The 21,022-nt window shown below is 34.5% G+C and overlaps 1 protein-coding gene across 2 annotated transcripts in view; it reads left to right on the top strand.

Annotated features, from left to right (window-relative positions):
• CTNNA3 (catenin alpha 3) overlaps nucleotides 1–21,022 on the top strand; it is a gene marked incomplete at both ends in the record, with an annotated part of 1,656,346 nt that overhangs the window by 1,328,947 nt on the left and 306,377 nt on the right. The gene's annotated exons all lie outside the window — the stretch shown is intronic.

Here is a 21,022-nt window from a genome sequence, read left to right as displayed (position 1 = left end):
ACATTCCTAGGGGTGCAAATGTACCATTAATGGATAAGCTGTATATACATATACCAAAGGATAATATTTGCCTTAAATATTGATGTACAGTATGCCTTAAAATATACATTAATTTATATATTTTAAATGTTACTAACAAAAAATTCTTCAGAAAATACATATGTAAGATATAGTTGGGTTTACCAGCAAGCAGATCCCAGGAAATGATTTTCATTTTTAGTAGCCTATTTAGGAGCAAGTGAAAGGCCAGGACAGGAAGGAAACTAGTACGCTGTAATCATGAGTAACTGTGGCCAATTGGGGTTTGGTCCTGCTAGTAAACTCTGGGAGGTATTATAGAATATTCTTCAGAATTACTATACTGGAAGTAAACAAAATATGGAGATTTAACCACCTATTCATTCTTAGTTAACTACTATTCTGTGCCTGGACTTTATACTCAGAGCCAATCAAGCTCTTCTTGCCAAAGATATAGCAACTCTCAGGCAGGGTGGCAGGTGCTGGCAGTGGGAAAATTGAGTAAGAGTGATGAGTGTGATTTGTAGGGATAGATAGAGTTCTATTTGAGAACTTCTGGAAATAACCATTAGTGAGACTATAAAACAGAAAGAGAACTGGGCATGGTGGTGCACGCTTGTAATCCCCACGCTTGGGAGGCGGAGACAGGAGGATTGCGCTGGTTCGAAACCAGCTGCGCTGGTTTAAGAGACCCTGTTTCCAAATAAAATATATATATATATAAAATAGGTCTGGGAGTGTAGCTCGGAGGTAGAAGGGCTTCCAGGAACCCCAGTACCACCAAACAACAACAACAACAAAAATACAGAAAGAAATGCCAAGAAGATATCACAGTACATTGGTAGTAGCTGATAGGCCTGTATGTCCTAGTTACACTGCAAGGAGCAGTCCATAAAGATAGGGGCCATTTGTACATCATAAAGAAAAGGGCCATCACACAATGGAGAAACCAGCAGATCAGATGAAAGAGATGATAAGAAGAGGGCTAGGTTTCAATATATAGGATTTAGTACTACAGGACTTTGTGCAAGCCTAGAAGCAATGAAATGATAAATATCAGAGAGAAACCCAGGATATATAGAAAGGCTCCCTAGTATTTGGCCTCACAATGTTATAAAAGCAGAAATCATACTTTTATTCTTTTCTTGACTAGCAATATGTGATTTTGTACTTTCTTGCAACACTGGGGAGTGACAGTGAGCTGTAGCTACATAGTGTACTGTGTACAGTGTTGGTGATGTAAAAAGTTCAATAGATTGGGTGTTTGGATGCTATTTTCAACTATGATGGGTTTAATGCTACCCGTCATAAGTTAAGGAACATCATACTGATAAGCAACCTCCAAATATTTGTTCATGTAATGGGAACCTGCGGCAGCATACCAATACAGTTAAAGAACAAGGACACTTTACCAATATTTCTTTGTTCTTGCAAAGGCTTTTATGGTTTACACATGGGGTCTACTGGACTAGTAGTGACCCAAAACTAGGAGTGTAAGTGGGCCCAGAAAACCAACACTACCAGTTTAAAGAAGATGCATGGACTTTAGGAAATAATCCTATCAGGGTAAAACTTCTACATTTTCACTACCTCTATGTAGATATTTTTGAAGATAAACTAGTAAAATAGCTTATAGAAGCCAGGGTAGAGAATGCATGTTTTCTTGCTAAAGCTGTCTAGGAATGAAAAGAATCTTATAACCTCTTTCTAGTTAGACTTTCCAATATTTAATTGTTTTTTTTTGTTATCAAGATGACTTGTGTATTACAAATCAAATTATCCTACCATTATTTCTACATATTTCTCACACATAACAGTCCTCTGTAAGGCAAGAGAGCAATTTATTGTAATTAGTATAGCCTTTGAGGGCAGTAATTTTTTCCCCTAGTCAAATTTTTTCAAGATAAATACTTTCATTTTTATTAACTTTTTTGCCCATAAAAATGATCCAGTGTTTTATATTCTTCACTAGTCCTTATTTAATTTCCAACAAACTTTTCAAGTAGACTATCAAAAACATTTCCTAATTAGGTCCTGTCCAATGTCAAATAAAGTAGAAGACCTGTTCATATATATTATTTCTACTGTTATTTTAACTACTGTCATTATTCTTTCCTAAATTGAGAAGGAAGTAGCTGAGGCTGGCCATGAACCTGCAATCCTCCTGTCTTAGCTTCTCAAGCACAGAGATTACAAGCGTGTGGCACAGGCCAGCTCTTTTGTCCATTTTAAACAACAGGATTTTTGAACTGAGGATGACCTCCTTTTATTTCCATTTTTTATCCTGCCATTACCTACGTATTAATTTTTTCATTTTTGATTTGATATGGTTGTTCTTGATTTTGAATTCTAATTCTATGCTAAACTGTTGTGTTTCTAAGTGGCTATTCATATAATATATCTAGTTGCTATCCAGTTTGGCTGATTACCATACCAAATTAATATAAATTTAAAATATGAGGTGAAGAATATTAGTTTTTTAATCTAGGTTACTAATAAAATGTTAAATTATACAGAATTAGTTCTATTGCTGACTGTAATCCTGAATAGATACCTCTGGTTAAGCACATTAGTGTTAAGAACTTACATCCAGCCAAGAATATGTATAAGAACATAATTTGAAAGGTTTTTTTTATTTGAATTTTGATATAGTTGTATTATCTCTTTAAATATGTTATATAGACAACATGATAAAACTGATAAAAAAAGTAAGAACATAGTTCTTATACTCAAACCCATGAAAGAAAGAATAGTGGCCCATCTTCTCTGTTCCATACCTTCAATTTCCTAAACAATATATAGGGAGACCTCTACATAGATTTCTTAGAAGATGATCTGAAAACATCTGGATTTAATTGCTATTCAGATTATGAGGTGAAAATATAAATCCACTTAGAAGTAAATAAAAATATAACCACTTCTTTCTTAAAGAGTATCTCTTTATTGTGTTAGATAATCGACTAATAGACGAGATGTGATATACTCTTCTCTTTAAAAGGTCAAATTTAATGCTGACTGATACTTTGGTTTTAGAAGTTCAGAGCATTGGGCTGGGCGTGGTGGCGCACGCTTGTAATTCCCGTGCTTGGGAGGCAGAGACAGGAGGATCTCGCAGGTTCGAAGCCAGTCATGTGTGCTGGCTTAGGAGACCCTGTTTCCAAATAAAAATGTAAAAATAGGTCTGGGAGTACAGCCCGGAGATATTCCAGGAACCCCAGTACCACCAAAAAAAAAAAAAAAAAAAAAAGACGTTCAGAGCATTTATGGTTTATTCAAGACATCTCAATGTGTCAACATTAGAGTAGTAGTTTATAATAATTTATGTTACAAGACATAAATGCTCTAGTGGATGTTGGTGAATGCTACAGAATCCTATCGTGTCTGAGTTTTCATGAGTGTCCTCAAGACATAAAATACCAAACTAAGATTAAAACCTAATATATTGTAAATAGTCTTATAAAATAGAATTTTGTCTGCCTTTAATGTTTATTTTGATATATCATTTTTTTTAATCTAAATCGTTTTTTAAAATTCTAAGATCAGTACTCTGACATTTGATATTGCCATCTGTACAGGATTCACCGTGTGGACAAGTGAGGTTTTAGAGTCTTATGGTTCTGAGCTTAGGAAGTAAATACTATGATCTCTTGGTGTTTAATATCTATGTAAAAATTTTTACATTACAAGATCATGTAATGTAAAGTTTAAGACTAAGGAAAAAATAAAAACCTCAGTTTCTCTCTTTGTAAGATAATTTTTTTACTAAAGAAGTTTTAACAATTATTAACCTGACAAAATGAACTAACAGAAATGGAAAGCTTAATAAATAGTCTACTATAAGCTGGGTGTGGTGGCACACGCTTGTAATCTCAGCATTCAGGAGGATGACACTGCAGGATCACGGTTCACAGACAGCCTCAGCTACTTAGTGAGACCCTCTACAACTCAGTGAGACCCGGTTTCAAAATAAAGAATAAAAAATAGGGCAAGGGTTGTATCTCAGAGGTTGAATATTCCTGGGTTCCATTCCCAGACCCGCAAAAATAACTAACTAACTAACTATATATATTACTATAAAAAGAGAGTATCAATACTGTGACTTACTAGGCTCTTGCATGTAGCTGTTATTTTGTATATCTTGAAGAATATTTATGTAGACAATATATACATATTTGTGGAACAACATGAAGACCAAGATCAAAGACCAATTGAAGGGAAAAGTGCTACACAAAGAGTAGGTATATTTTCCAAAATATTTCTTATGTAAGAAGATACCAATGTTGATTAATAGCATAAATCTAAATTATAAAATATTTTATGCAAATTGTGTTTTGAAGAATATTAGTTCAAGCTAGTATTACAATTCTGCATAACATTTCTGAATAACTATTGAAACATGAAAGAATACTGAACTCTCAATGCTCATTTATTTTGGAAAAAGGCCTTTAACCATAAGTATAGCAAATTTTAATAGGGCAACATTACTGAATATGAGAGTACCATGGGTGGCCAATAGCAAGTATTAAGAATGCCAATTTTTAAAAAATTTTTTTTTGAATTTTCTTTTTCTTTTTGGTGGTACTGGGTTTCCTGGAACCCCTTCTACCTCCGAGCTTCCGGGCTACACTCCCAGACCAATTTTATACTTTTTTTATATTTGGAAACAGGGTCTTTTAAGCCAGCGTGGCTGGCTTCGAACCTGCGCGATCCTCCTGTCTCTGCCTCCCAAACGCGGGGATTACAAGCTTGCACCACCACGCCTGGCATTGTTTGTGAATTTTTATATGCTTTATCAAAAAGATGAGAAAAAGGAAAGGAAAGTCAAATGTGATCATGTTCAGGACCATTATACCATTATTCAGGCTGGATTTTCTTTGTTAATTTTCTAATTTTATACATCATAGAGCAAGAATGTAGTTTGGCTATCTGATTTGATGCAAGTTACTTTTTAAGAAAACAGAATGTAAAGTAAATTTAGAAAACAAATTTACATGACCTAATTTATAGAAATAATTTCACAGAAACCATTTACATGACTACTAAAAATAGAATTTATTCTCTCATTTTATTTTATTTTATTTTTGGAAGTTCTGGGGATTGAACCTGGGGGTATTCTACTTCTGGCTACACCCCATAGCCTGACCTTACTTTTTATTTTTAAACAGGGTCACTAATTTGCTGAGGGTCTTGCTATGTTGCTGAATCTTGCCTCAAATCTGCAACCCTCCTATCTCTGCCTTCAAAGTACTGAGATTATACCATATTGGCTAATTTCTTTTTTTTTGTTCATTTTAGTGGTAATAATTTTGTTCCAAGACTATTGAAATTACAAATGAGTTTTTATAAAATAAGTATTTGCTAAGGGAATTTAAAATACAATAAATCAGTGTGAGTATATACCTACACACACACACATATATATACACACACGTATAAATATGTATGTATTAGGATACTTATGTTTTAATAAGATGATCTTGGATTGTATTCCCTTTTATTCTCAAACATGTCTAATTTGGATAATGGCTTTTTATGCTGACTGGAGTTTTGGGGGCTGACCATGCCATAGCATCTCCACCCATCGGGCGCCATTCCATATTGCTTGGCGCTAAGGATCACAGTTCCCTGCCAAGCCAGTTTTTCCAACCCCAGGGAACACCTTTTCTCTGTGGGCCTAACTGCTGTCAAATGTTAGCTTCTTCATGCATTGCAGATCCTTTGTTGACTGTGGAGAATCTATTCAGGGACCATTTCAAATTTATTTAGCATACAAAGACTTAACACCTTTTCATTTCTCGGTGTTAAACAGATTTCCTAAATTCATATTAGTCACTCTTCATTTTCACAGGATTTCTGCCAGAGAATCCCAGTTAAAATACTCTGTTCTTTTTGAAACTGTTATGCCTTCTTTATAGTAACAAAAGTGGTTTGTAAAGGAGCCAGGTACCAACAGGCTTCCAAAGGGAACTTAATCAAAGGCATGTAGCAAAGTAACCTTAGCTTTATATGCAAATTCAAGTCAGACCTTAGTGAGATACATTCTGAAGTGGGGCTTTTCTTTTATCTTTGAATATAACAATATAAGGTAAGGAAACTTGGGACTGCCTGCTGGTTCTGGTTAGCAAGAGTTAAAGTCTCACCCTCTCGGCACAGCTTTCCTCATGAGTATACCATTTGAAGAGATCTGTGTATAAGGGAACAGAGGAAATCAGAGTAAAAAAGAATATTCATTGAGGAGCATGTTGGTTAAGCTACAAAACCAATGCTACTGATTGATCTCATTTGTTCATGCTGGGAGAAAGATGTTCAGCTCCAAGTCTTTCTGAGAACTGCCCTCTCTCCAAAGGTCAGAGCCACTGGACTGGCAGGAGAGCCCAGGGTCCAGAAGGGCTTTGATGCAGAGTAACCCTTCACTACACAAGCACAGTTCACAGACTCAACTCAATGCCACTGAATCTAAGAAATCAAGCATCTCTTTTTTAAAACATCTCTTGTTCAAGGGAAATGGCAGCCATTGTGGAAAGAAGAATAGAAGGAGGACAATCTTTTGCTTTAGAATCTTTTATTCTTTTTATTATAATTATTTGTGCATCTCAATTTTATAAAATAATGCATTTCATTGTGAAAATTCCACAAATGCTCAAAAAATGCTTTATTTATATCCACTTTTCCTATTATTCTCTCTTATCCCTCTAAACCCTACTTCTGTCCACTGGTATCCTGCCTCTTTCCTGATACTTACCCTACTATTTTCATGTCATTTATTTTCCCACAACTCCACAACAACAGAACCTGACAATACAGAATTGCAGAAATCTCTAGGAGATCAAATCAGGAATGTAACTGTAGAAATAATAGAGGACTTCTGAAAAGAATTTAGAGAAAGTCTGAAAGAAATAAAGGATGCAATTATTGAAGTGAAGGCATCGATTCAAATTATAAAAAAAAGTCAGACCACATGGAGAATAGAATATCAATTTTAGAAGATGATCACTCTAAAAACAGGCACATAGTATATAACTTAGAAAAACAATTTGACAGTATGAATTGGACATTGAAGAAATATGGGCCCATTTTAAAAGAGCTAACCTAAGAATATTGGCATAGAAGAGGGAATAGAAGGTAAAACCAAAGGGATCAACAATCTTCTCAAAGAAGTAGTATCAGAAAATTGCCAAACATAGAACAAGAGATAAACATACAGGTACAGAAAACTTATAGAAACCCCTTTAGAGAAGATCAGAGAAAAGATATTTTCTTTTTTAGATCCCCACATATGAGCGAAAACATGAGATACTTATTTTTCTGAGTCTGGCTTGATATGATAGTCTTCAGTGCCATCCATTTTCCTATAAATTATGTGATTTAATTATTTTTATAACTGAATAATATTCACTGAATATTATTCTCTGAATAAATGTGTGTATATGCATCACATTTCTTTATCTATTCATCCATTGTTGGGCATCTGAGCTAATTTCATAACATAGATACTGTAAGTGCTGCTATAAACATGAGCATACAGCTATCTCTTTGGTATGCTGCCTTTGATTCCTTAAGGAATATAATTCTGTTTTTAGTTTTATGAGGTGCCTCTATACTATTTTCTATAGTAACTTTATTAATTTTATTTCCACCAACAATAAAATTTCCACTTTCCTGCATCCTTGTAAACATTTGTGAATTTGTATTCCAGAGAATAGCAATTGTGATTGCGGTAAGGTGGAATTTCAACTTATTTTTTGTTTGCATTTTCCTGATGGGAAATGATACCAAGAATTTTGTCACATATTCATTGGCTATTTGTACTTCTTTTGCCCATTTGGATTTCTTTGTTAGTCTCAAAAGAGTGTGATCCTCTAGAAGTTCAGGCAAGTATTTTGTAGAGAGCTATGGATATGGGGTACTCTCTCCATGGTTAAATTTCAGATTTGTTAGTGTTATTTGGTATGAAAACTACCTATCTTAAATCATTCATTTGAGCAGTATTCGAATCACTTGTGAAATTTCTTTCTACTCTTGTAAAAAGTCAAGATTCCTTCCTGGTCATGCCAATTTCAAGCCTCTAGTCTTTAAGTTGAAGTATTTACCAAGGTTCAGGTAGGTGTGGCTAGACTAAAGTACGATTTATAGCTGGGTTAAGGGTGTTGCACAGTCAGTATCAAAACAGTACCTCAGTGTACTCAAGACATCAGCTTCAATTCCCAGTGCAGAAAAAAAAATGAAAATGGTAGTAACAACCACTCCATAAAATAAACCAGTTTTGAAAATATGCTAATAGTTAATTCAAACTACTACCACCACAGCACCAATATCAATAGAACGAGAGGGACAAGAATAATATGCTGTACTAAAAGTTACTAATTACTAAAGATAATAAAAGCATACAAAATACTAAAGATAATATAAAAATAGAAAAATAGACACTAAAATACTAAAGATAATAGAAAAATAGAAAGATGCTAAATATTAAAGATAATGTAAAAATAGACACTAAAAGAGGAAAAATTATAATAAAGAAGACCAAAAAGACATATGTACAAATAAATATTTCAAAAGAGGAAAATAGAAAAATAAAAGGTCCAATTAAAGATTAAAAGTGTGAGGAGAGAGGAAGAGAAAAAGTTTAGATTTAAATATTAAAAGGAGTCAAAAAAGGAATACAAAATAAACACATATATTAATATATACTTACATAAATATTACATATATATGCCGACAGATAAAACCAATTTTTCTTAATAGGAAAGGAGAGAGTTTTCTTTCTTTCTGTCAAGGAGGTTGAGTGTGTGGAGAGAAGTATATGTTCTGTACCTATGATGAATGAGTGACATGTGGGTTGAGCCAGTTATAAAAACCCGTGGCTGCTCTGATCATCAGTACACTTTAGGGAAGAACGTAAAGTTTTTCATGGCAGTGTTTAACTCTGATTTTATTACCTCCATGCATGCCCAGGCCAGAGCCAATGCCAATCCCTGTAGTACACTGGGATTTTCCTAGTACCTTATCTGATGGCATCTATTCCATGGGAGTGGAAATACGATGGGGTTGCAATTATTTTCACTTATGAGAAGACGGATATTGATGTATCCCACATATATTCTACCCAGTTTGGCTCTGGTGTTCTGAAACTTAGCTCCCACGTGTGTTAACCTGTGACCCCTCATTCTCCTCTAATCTCCTATAGCCATTTTCCCAAATAGAAATCAACCATTGTGAGCTCAGAGCAATTTTGTGTTGGATGTTTTGCCCTATAGCCAAACTAGCTTTCAAGGTCATCAGCTGCTGGATCAGTATATGGCATCTTTGCTGATTCCCAGAGACAGGAAAATGTAGGTAGCGTTAAATCTTAAAGCAGTAAGATAATATAAGCATTTTTTAATATGGCTCCCTGATACCTCACCATGATTACCGGCTGAGAGTTAGGACGTACGTGCCCTTTGTCAGTGTGCTATGTGGATTTGATGTGTACCATCTGTTTAGCCAACTCTGCCACATGTTGTGCTAGAATTTTGAATTGTCTATTTTCTGGATTTCTTCCCCTTTTCATTCTTTCATCTCCATCCCTGCCCAGTGCCAGAACACTTTTTGTTTGGCCTCAAGCTGATTTTTCTCACTCTCAGTTTCACTCTCCAAAGTCTGTGTTTTCTTAGAGTCTCTGTTCATATTCAGACTTCATTGCCCTCCCACAATCACTCACCTCAAGAGTAGTTGCTCTCGTTGTTTTGATTCTATACAATGGAGAAACTGATTATCTCTGGATGTTTCTATTCCATCAGCTTGGAATGAACCAAGTAGTTGTGGATTCTTGAGAAATTTTTAAAGTTGTTTCCATTAGTTACATAATGACTTATAAATAAATGCTAATAAATTATAAATTTATATATTAAAATAAGTTTTTATTATTTGGGGACAGAAACTTGATTTTGTCCTAAAAACTCCTAAAATGTGCTCATCTCTTTCTTCAAATAAGAATTTTAGTTACATGGCTATATTTTAAAGGAAAGTTTTGTAGAGATGAATAAGGCTTCCAAAGAAAATACTCTTAAAAAAAAAAACAATTTCTGAAGTGATGATGACTTTTAGGAAATAGGCTTTGGAGTAGCTAATGGCAGGAGACTGAGAATTTTTTTTATTTCCAGTTCCTACAAAGTAAGTTATGGAATTTCAAAGGGAGAGATATTCTCGAGTCTGATAGCAAAAAAGAATTGAGGTGCTTGAGGTCAACACTGATAGGAGAAGTCACAGGATGAGAGTTGAGGTGGTTAGGCGCCCTGCTTCAGAACATTTTCTTTTATCACAAAGGAAGGAAACAACTCACTGTTTTTACACCACAGGAGCCCTTAGGCTTCACTGACTTTCCTTTGTTGACAGCCAGTTATAAATACATAAACACTAAGAAGCACTTTCTGGACAATTGGTTGAAGAACACTTTCCCTCCATCTCTTTTCTGCCTCCTCTGATTCAACCGCATTGGCCTGCTGATTCTTTCTCCAGTTTGCCATCGCACCCTCCTTTCTGCTCTGTCATTATGCTTACTGTTTTCTCTGACCATGATGCTTTCTTCCAAGACCCTGCAGTTGACCTCTTCATATCTTCTCCATCATTACATTGCCCAACATCCTACACAGATCACATGTAGAGCCAAATGTAAAGATAGCATCTCCTCTTTTGGCTAATCTATCTTATTATTCATATCATTTGGCATGACAACATATATGCTTTATACTTTTTAGTTTATCTATTGTCTTTCTTTCTACATAAGAATGTAGTCTATATGAAAGAAAGAATTTTGGAAAGCCAGGCATGGTGGAACAACTTTTTTATTGTGTGTGTGTGGTACTGGGAATAGAACCTAGGGGCTTTTCTACCTCTGGGCTATACTCCTAGTCCTATTTTATATTTTATTTGGAAACAGAATCTCACTAAGTTGCTGAGAGCCTCACTAAGTAGCTGAGGCTGGCTTCGAACTCGTGCGATCCTCCTGTCTCAGCCTCCCAAGTGCTGAGATTACAAGCATGTGCCAACATGCCCAGTGAAAGAAGGAGTTTTTTTTGACAACTTTTAAAATCAGATGTTAAGGTATCTTGTAATTAAATTAAGTGGCTAAGTTGTTTTCCAACTTTGACATCTGAAATGTTATTACTGGCCCCTAAGATGTGAAGGACAAGAAAAAGTAATGATATTTTTACATTATAAAAACAATGGATAGTAGAAAACTAATTTGATTTCACAAATAAATAAAATTTACTCGATCACTGAGTTAAACTAGTTGTCAGAGTACAAAGAATTTCTCAGTGTTTTATTTTGTGGCCACTAATGCGATCATGAATGTGCAGTACATCTGTATCAATGCTATTTGTTCAATTGAAGCTTCTATATAGTTGGGTCCATGTGGTTGTTTTAAAAGTCTTTCATTTTACCTTGTAAAGGTGACAAAAGTACTTTTCAAAGATGATGATAATTGGATAACAATGCCTATGGGACTTCTTGCTTGTATCTATTAGTTTCTGTGTGGTTGAAGAAAGATGCTTCAGGATAGAGTTTGTGGAGTTTGCTGAAGTGTATTTTATGCATATTATTCTCCATTATCAGTCCCTTGTTATTATAAGCTCTGAAAATTCACAAAATTATCTAAAAATTTTATGATTAAAATGTGTTTTATACTGTCTTATATCACAGTGTTTGAAAGGGAAATCAGAATTGTAATTAAAATAATAAAATATAGAAAGATACCATAAGAAAAATTATTTTTAACATTAAAAAGGGCCATAAAATACATTATAACCAGTATATAATGGTATGTTTGCTAAAAATAATAGAAATAAAACAATGGGATTTTTTTGTATCTTCTTTTATTGATAAAATTGGTCGTCTGGTAATAAATTCAGAGCGTATGTTTACCAAAAATTCATATTGACAAAAATTTATAGAAGCTCATAATTCTGCCTCACATTTAAAAATTAATATTTTCTTCAGTACCAAGAATCAAACCCAGGGTTATCCTACCTCTAAGCTACACCCATAGCTCTTTGGAGTTTTTGCTTTGAAACAGGATCTCTTTCTGAGATTTTCCTCGAACCTGAAATCATCCTGTCTCAGCCTCCCAAGTACTAGGATTACAGGCATGTGGCCACTACACTCAGCTAAAAGTTAAGATTTTTCACACAAGGGTAAAGGAGAAACAGTTATTGGGTAGACAACAAAAAATCACTTACAATATATTTACTATTAAAGAAAGATAAGGATTTAATCAAATACTAATCATACTGTTTATGCTTCACTAAATATATTGATCAAGTATAATTTTCAAGGATTAATCTTTCTTAGGATAGGAAACTTCTTCAAATGGAAATTTAGAAGAGTGATGAAAATAATAATGTTGATATTTATGAAAATAATAATAATAATAGAAAAATTGAGGCTTGTGTTTGGAACAATATTTGCATAGTAGCAAAGAGCTGAAGCCAAACATATGCCTAAAGTATTCCTAACAGCCTCACTGTCTCTGAAGAGATTTAGGAAATTAGGCTGGCAGGCATGCTTGTTCACTACCAGTGCAGCTAAGGTGAAGGGATTGAAGAGCTGTCTTTCTAGCTTTAGGGATTCATTGAGTCTGTTCCAAAGTGTTAACATGTCACTGATTACAGAGGATTTGGGTGTTAAATTGATGGAGGAAATTGCTAATCAAGGTGCAAGTGGGAGATGTAAGAGCAAAAAGATATGAACTCAACAATTAATGCACAGGGAATCATTTCCTCTTATAATAAGAAAAGAGACTTTTTCGTTATTGCGTCTGAAGCTTTATACTTTGGCTTCTCTGATTGACCTGCTTCTCTGAAAGCCAATGCAACAACTTTAAGGCAGGCAAAGAATGTTTCAGGCAAAGGAGAGTTAATACAATGATAACAGTATTTGGGACTTATTATTATACTTAATAAATAGAAAGAATGAGGTTTCTTAAACTTAGTGAATGGAGGAGGGGATTGATATAAAATGATTTTTTTTTAGAAAAATAGACACAGAGAATAGGTTATTTTGGTTTTGTCAGACATATTAAGCAATTTAAATTTTGTTCCAAAGCATGGGAGCTATTAAAATATATAATGAATAATGTGACCCTATCTGCATTTTAGAAAGCCTCTTTTTGTTTTTATTGAGTGTTGCTTTCTGTGGGTTGCTAACAGTCTTTCTAAACTGCCAAGGATTGTCTTGAATTTGCAGTCCTCCTGTCTCAGCCTTCCAAGAACTGGGATTACAGGTGAATTATGCCCCATTTGAAGTAAATCCTGATGGTCTTATTAGTCTTGATAATTGGTCAATTTAGCTATTTCAGTTTTCTCTCCCAGAAGCAGATATTTCCTGGAAACGGTACATAATATTTTGCTTTTAGTTTGGTCTTAGCACTATTGTCACAGGGACAGAAAACCTACACAGTCCCATTACTGTTAAACACTGGAACAGGGAATTACAGCATTCTGTTTTCAGTTCTCAGTAGTCTGTAAAAAATATGTTGTTGGAGTTGAAAAATAGGCCATAGTATATGTGAAAATATCAATATGAGTCTTTTATATTTATGCAGGCAATAGTTGAGGTGACCTAGACTAGAAATGCACTGTCCAAGGACAGTAGTTACATGTGACTATTGAGATTTATGAATTGTGTTATGTAGATGTGAAAAATAAATTTTGAAGACTTAGTAAGAAAAAAGAATAAAATATATCTCATTCACATTATCTGTTTTACATTTGTACATGCCAAATTAATACCAATACTATATTTTGATTGATTGTGTCTAAATATTATCAAGAGCCCTTGTAAAATTTATTTGTAATTCAGTTTCTTAAAAATTAAAAATAGATTATTAGTGTTATATTTGTTTTGGACAGTACTAGACCAAAGAGTTGAACTAAGAGGTGGGCACATTTGGAACTTATTTCAGAGATAAAATTGACAGGATTTTCTGAGAATTAATATGCAAAAAGAAAATTGGCTCTTGTATTTCTTGTTCTGGTCCATCATGTGGGTATGGATATGACTTATTGGGCTAAAGAAGAATTGAAAGAATCACTGTGGGGTAGAAATTTGATTCTACTTTTACAGGATCATTAGGCATCAAATTTACTTGTTTTATAGTTATGTTATATGGGTCATTGGTTATATGATTTTGAAACTTAGAGCACAAATTTTGCCTATGATAAGAATTTGGTGTTCCTTGGAATATAATTACCTGTCGACAGGATGTATTAGAGAAGAAAATATGATAAGAAAAAGCATATTTGAAATCCAGGTTAAGGAGGAGCGCTTAACAAAGAGGACTGGTTATAGGAAAGATTGAAATGAAAGAAAAACTGTTAAAACAAATCAAGAATGTTTTATTGTATGGATTATTACTCAGAGGACTGATAATATAAGGAAAAGTGTTTATTGTATTTGGGGACACCAACTGTCAAATGGGTATTGTATGTTTAAAAATGCAGTATGTTGGTGTCAAGGTGTCCTGAAATTGATTACAAAGACCATAGCTGGCAAGAAGAGCAAAGTACCCAATTATACATTGAGAAAACTCCTAACCTTATGGGACCAGCACACCTGCCTAGTTTAGATAGAACTAGAAGATTTCAAATAAGGAGAGTCGGGTGTGTGTATGGTGTGTGTGTGTATGTGTGTATGGTGTGTGTGTGTGTGTGTGTGTGTGTGTGTGTGTGTGTGAGAATGTACAATGTTCACAAAGAGGTACAATAGTTCTCTGCTTTTCCACTGGATTGTTTGGAACACTGTATTATTTTCACACTGTAATAGAGAAATAATTACAAAGATGCTCTGATGCCATAAAATGACTAGAACTCAGACTCTGTAAATTCTCCATGTAGCAATAAAGTCATACAACTGTAAATATGTCTTTAGGGTTTTTGATAAGATGTTCTAGTTTTTAGTGGTTCTTTGTATGTCTGGAATCGAGCCCAGATTTTTTTTCTTCTGTTCTGACTTTTTTTTTTTTTTTGCTATTGAACTGAGCTGTCTTTGCTTGCAAGGGCTTTGCTTGTGTCTTTATGAATGACTGTAGAGAATTGTTAGTCTTTGCTTGTGTACTTTCTGAAATAATTGTCTTTAAACACAATCTTTATCTATTGATTTATTTTGAAAGATTTTCTTTGCTCTAATATGCTTTGAAAAATACTGCCCCTATTCTGTTCTATTAACCCAACAATGGCTGTTGCCTATCTTTGTTCTTACTCTAATGTAAAGGTTAACTCTACCTGTGGTTCCTCATCCAAATGATAATATATATATATATATATATTATATACAATATATAGTATATATAATATAATATATACATATACATATGCATATACATATTTATGTATGTATAATTGGGTTTCTCATAGATGAAATGGCACAATAGGTAGTCTCTCAAGTCACTTTAAAAAGAAAGTATCATTTCCTGCTGGGACAGAGTTGAAAAAAATTCAATTCCTCATTATATTCTGACATTTCTTGTGTGATACTAATAAGCATTATTCCACCTCAACTCCCTCCCTTATTATTAACTTTATTTCTAGTTATGATAGGCTAAGTTTTTTATAATATATATATATGTATATATATGAGTATTCTGTATATGTGTATATATGTTAAGATGAATATTAATCAATGAAAATGTTGAAAAGGTATTTTATTATAAGAATAACACATGTTCATTATGATAAATGGAGCAATATTAGGCAGTTTATATTAAAACTTAAACCAAGCTACTTCTACATCTCCATTTCAGATGCTGTCTTATAGGGTTATTTGATTTTTAGTAATGTGATATATATCTTCTCACATCATTTTCTCCTTAAGTGTTAACACATACATACACTTATTGGTATATATGTACGTTTTGTTTTTGCAAAAATATGACCAATATATTTTTACTAGTATGAAACTTGATTTTAATTTTACTGTACCACATGTTACAGAGTCTTTTAATTACACCCCAAGAAAAAAATTAGCATGAACCAACACATACCAACTGCTAGTGACAGAACTCATTCTTATCAACTTTTCTGTAGGTAGGTAAAGCATGAAAGAAAGAAGGTAAAAGGCAGCTAGAGGCAATGGACCATCATGATGGTAACATGCAGTAATGTGCTTCTTTCTGTTGAAAAAATATGGAAAGCCAATATAAAGCCATTAGTGGAATACTAAAATAAGAGCTGAGTTTAAACACTGAGTGATCTCACAGCTCAGCACCCTTAGAAGGCTCTGCAGCCTGTACAGGTGAAGACACCTAAGTCTTTATTGCTGACTAATATCAGAGTCAGAGTCAGAATTCAGGCCTTCTGGCTCCAAAAATCAAAAAAGACAAATAAAACTGAATATTAAATCAGTTACAGCCCAATGTTTTTATACAATCCCTAAACTTTCACTTAACTGCAATTGAAATCATTAACTAAGGCGAGGAACACGTCAATCTAAGGACTGAAGAAAGGGGCAAGTGGCAGGAAGCTGGTAGGGAAGGTCAAATTAATTTCTCTGTAAGAGAAGATGAGGCAGGAAGATCAAGTTAAATAATTTAAATGTATTTAGTGTGCTTTAGAAGTGAAGCAAAGAGAAAATGCTCTTCTTTTAAAAATAAAGTTCCCAACAGAAGCTGAGAAGATCAAGCATAGTATACAAGTTATACCCTTGAGCTGCTGGTAATGAAGTCTAGCCTCAGGGAAGGAGGTTTTATTGAGGGATCACCACCTGACAGGAACTTCACATACATGCTCTCATTTCATCCCTAAAGCAACCCCTGAGGCAGAGATTCAGAAATCCATCTTATGGATAGGAAAGGAAACACAAAGCTTAACATTACTGTTCAAAGTCAAACTGATAGACAGTGGTCCAGCAGGGTTAGGACTCAGGCACTTATGTCCAGTTCTAAAGCCTGTCCTTAGCGTGCTACTCATACTGCCTTTATTAATCCCAAAGATGCAAATAAGTTCTGTGTGTGATCAAGAGATCTTGGATATGGAGGCTTGGAAGACAAATTTGAGGATTACTGAGCTATTCTTAAGAGTTTGAAAAAATAATTAATTTCACTTATAATTAATATATAAGCCAGGTGTGGTATCACTCACCTACAATCCTAGGAGTACTTGAGAGGCTGAGACAGGAGTATTGCAGAATGGAGGACAGCCTCCATAGTTAGTGAGACCTTCAGTAACTTAGAGACACCATGGTTCAAAATTTAAAAAAAAAATGGCTGAGGGTATAGCTAAGAGATAGAAGGACCCTGGGTTCAATCCCTAGTACCAAGAAAGACAATATTTTGTTAGATATTTTATATTTTTAATGAATGTTTTCTAAATACTATAAATGGTCTTTATTTATCTGTCTGCTTTTTCTTGCTTATAACTGTGCTTGGAGCTTGAAGAAATTTGAGTAGGTACAAACTGAAGAACTGATAGCCAAGTAAACAAGTCAAGACTGGTGACATTCTTCTTCTTAGGTTTCTGCTGCTTGCAGGTCAACATCTTTTATTTCACTCTGGTTTTGTTGGTTGACTCTGATATTGGCCCAGAATATACTTCAGCACAAAACTTTTCTATTTTGCCACAGTCCTGTTAATATTTTCCACAAATGTAGAGTTGCTTTGCAGTTAGATGGGCCTCATCTGGTTCTACTGCTTATTAGTTTGAATTAAGTTCTTTCTTTAAAATATACTTCCCCTTATGATTTCCCACAAAAAATAAAATGCTTAAAAATAATTTTAACCAAGAATATAAAAGACCTCTACAAAGAAAATTATAAAACATTGAAAAATAAATTGAAGAAGACCTTAGAAGATGAAAAGATCTTCCATGTTCGTGGATAGGCAGAATAAATATCATCAAAGTGGCCATACTTCTGAAAGTGATCTAGAGGTTAAATGCAATACCCATTAAATTACCAAGATCATTTCTTTTCTTTTTTTTTTTTTTTTGAGGATCTGGAGATGGAATCCAGAGGCATTCGACCTCCGAGCTATACCCCCTGCCCTATTTTTTATTCTTTATTTTGAAACAGGGTCTCACTAAGTTTCAGATGGCCTCAATAAGAAGCTGAAGCTATCTGCGAACCACAATCCTCTGGTCTCAGCCTCCTGAATGCTGGATTACAAGTATGCACCACCATGGTTCTTAAAGACATATAAATCAGTCTTTAAATTCATTTGGAACAACAAAAATTCCAGTATAGCCAAAGTAGTTCTCAGCAATAAAAACCATGCAGGAGGAATCACAATACCTGAGTTTAATATATACTACAAAACATAGTAATAAAAACAGCATGGTACTGGAACAAAAACAGATAAATAGACCAGTGGAGCAGAATAGAAGACTCAGAAACAAATCTACACACTTACAATCAATTGATTTTTGGCAAGAAATTCAAAAACATGCACTGAAAAAAAGGTAACCTGTTCAACAAATAATGTTTGCAAAATTGGTTAACCATATGCAGAAAAATGGAAATAAATCCCACTTTCTCACCCTGAATGAATCAATTCAAGATGGATCAAAGACTTGGAAATTAGACCAGAGACCTTGCAGCTTCTTGAAGAGGACATAGGTCCAACACTGCAACACATAGGCACAGATAAAATCTTTCTCAACAAGACCCCAAAGGCACAGGAAACTAAAAGTCGAGTCAATATGTGGGATTGGTTGAAACTGAAGAACTTCTGTACAGCAAAGGAAACCATCAAGAACCTCAATCAAAAATCAACAGATTGGGAAAAGATTTTTGCCACATACTCCTTTTATAGAGGACTAGTATCTAGAATATACAGAGAGCTCAAGAAACTCAGCACTAAGAAAACAAATAATCCAATAAAATGGGCACGTGAACTAAATAGACAGTTCATGAAGGAAGAAATTCAAGTGGCCAATAAATGCATGAAAAAATGCTCATCATCATTAGCAATCAGAGAGATGCAAATCAAAACTACCCTGCAATTTAACCTAACTCTAACTAGAATGGTGATCGTTCAAATCACAAACAATAAGAAATGCTGGTAAGGATGTGGAGAAATGGGAATTCTAATGCATTGTTGGTGGGACTAAAGATTAGAAAAACCACTTTGGAAAATTGTATGGAGGATCCTCAGAAGAATGGGAATGAACCTACCATATGATCCAGCTATACCACTTTTCATTATCTACCCAAAAGAGTAGAAACCAAACTACCAAACTAATGCATGTGTGTCTATGTTCATAGCTGCACAATTCAAAATTGCCAAACTATGGAACCAGCCAAGATGTCCCTCGACAGATGAATGGATTACAAAACTATTGGATATACACACAATGGAATTTTACTCAGCCATAAAGAAAAACACAATTACATCATTTACAGAAAAATCAATGGAACTAGAGGATATTATGCTAAGTGAGATTAGTCAATCACAAAGAGTAAGAAATCAGATATCCTATCAAATATGTGAAAGCTAGGGAGAAATGGGTCATAGGAGGAATTCTAGATGAAAAAGAAGATACTATAGATGAGCAAATAAGGTTACCTAACTGAAGGGGCAGGAAGGGGGGAAGAGAGATATTCTCTAATACACATGATGTACTTTAACAAACATATCAATGTCAATCACTATGCCAAGCATGAGAAGGAAGGAGGGGAAAGGAATAGTGTGGGAACTGGGTAATGACTAACTGGGTGATGCATATATGTATGTCTTCATCTCGCACCTCACTAAGATGAATGAATACAATGTACCAATAAAAAATTAAAAATAATTAATAAATAAAAACAATAGACTAGTGAGGCATGGTGACAAAGGCTTAAATCCCAGTACATAAGAGGCTAAGACAGGAGAATTGCAAGTTCAAGGACAGCTTCAACAAATAAACTCTCAACAACCTAGGGAGACAATATTTTAAAACAAAAAAAAATTTGAAAAAAGGACTGGAGGAGTAGCTCAGAGGTAGATTTTTCCTGGGTTAAATCCCTAATACCACAATAAATAATTAAAAATAAGAATAGCTTGAAACACTATTGTTTTGAAAAAGCAGGACTTTTTGAGAATAAAAAATATAAGTTTTTTTCCAGACTGGGGATGTGTGAGCTACACCCCCAGTCCTATTTTTTGTTCTTTTTATTTTTTGAAACAGGGTCTCACTGAGTTGCAAAGGGTCTTGCTAAGTAGCCTAGGCTGTATGCGAACCACCATTCTCCAGTCTTCACTCCAGAATGCTGGGATTACAAGTGTGCGCCACCACACCTTGCCAGAGGTAAGATTTTTGAAAACACAAAATCTTAAATTTGAAGAATAAATATAAAGTTTATCAATAATGAGTAAATTTAAGGGAAGCTGGAGAAAGTTTTGGATTCCTCTGTCCTCCAGGGAGAACACTTAGTACCATTATCTACCGTGATAGTTCAGAGTGAAAAGAAATCATGAGAGGGCAGCCCTTCCTAGACCACATGGGGAAAGTAGGCACTGTGGGCTTCTCAGCCTCTTCCAGGATGAACACACTTAATGGTCCATACCAAGGAGCCAAGAATGAGGGCAAGTGGCCACCCAGAGTGCCTGTCAACACTGCACTGGTAATTTGTCACCTACTCTGAAAACCTGCTCTCTTCTCTGACTATTGATAGATAGTAGATAGTTCCCTGCATCATCCCTGAATTATGCAAAATAGACTCCATTAGTATCTCTAGACTTTGATTCTCATTGTTGAAAACATTATATTAGTGTTTTATTATTACTTATTATTATTATAAATAATGTTTTATTATTATTTATTTATTAGTGTTTTATCATTATATTATATTATTTTTAGTGACTTAAGATACTTAATAACACCCCTATCAAAATCCAACAAAACAAACACAATAAACAAAAGCCAGAGAGAGGGAGAAACACCTTAGACAGCTAAACATGCAACATTACCATGAAAGGGAAGCCTTATAGCACTAGTTCCCTGGTGTACACAATTAAACCCCATTGAGGTGCCTGCCTGCTGTTGACCTACAG

Source organism: Muscardinus avellanarius, assembly GCF_963383645.1.
Source record: "Muscardinus avellanarius genome assembly, chromosome: 4".
NCBI lineage: Eukaryota > Metazoa > Chordata > Mammalia > Rodentia > Gliridae > Muscardinus > Muscardinus avellanarius.
Note: the sequence above shows the minus strand (reverse complement) of the source record. Positions and strands in the feature narration are given on the sequence as shown.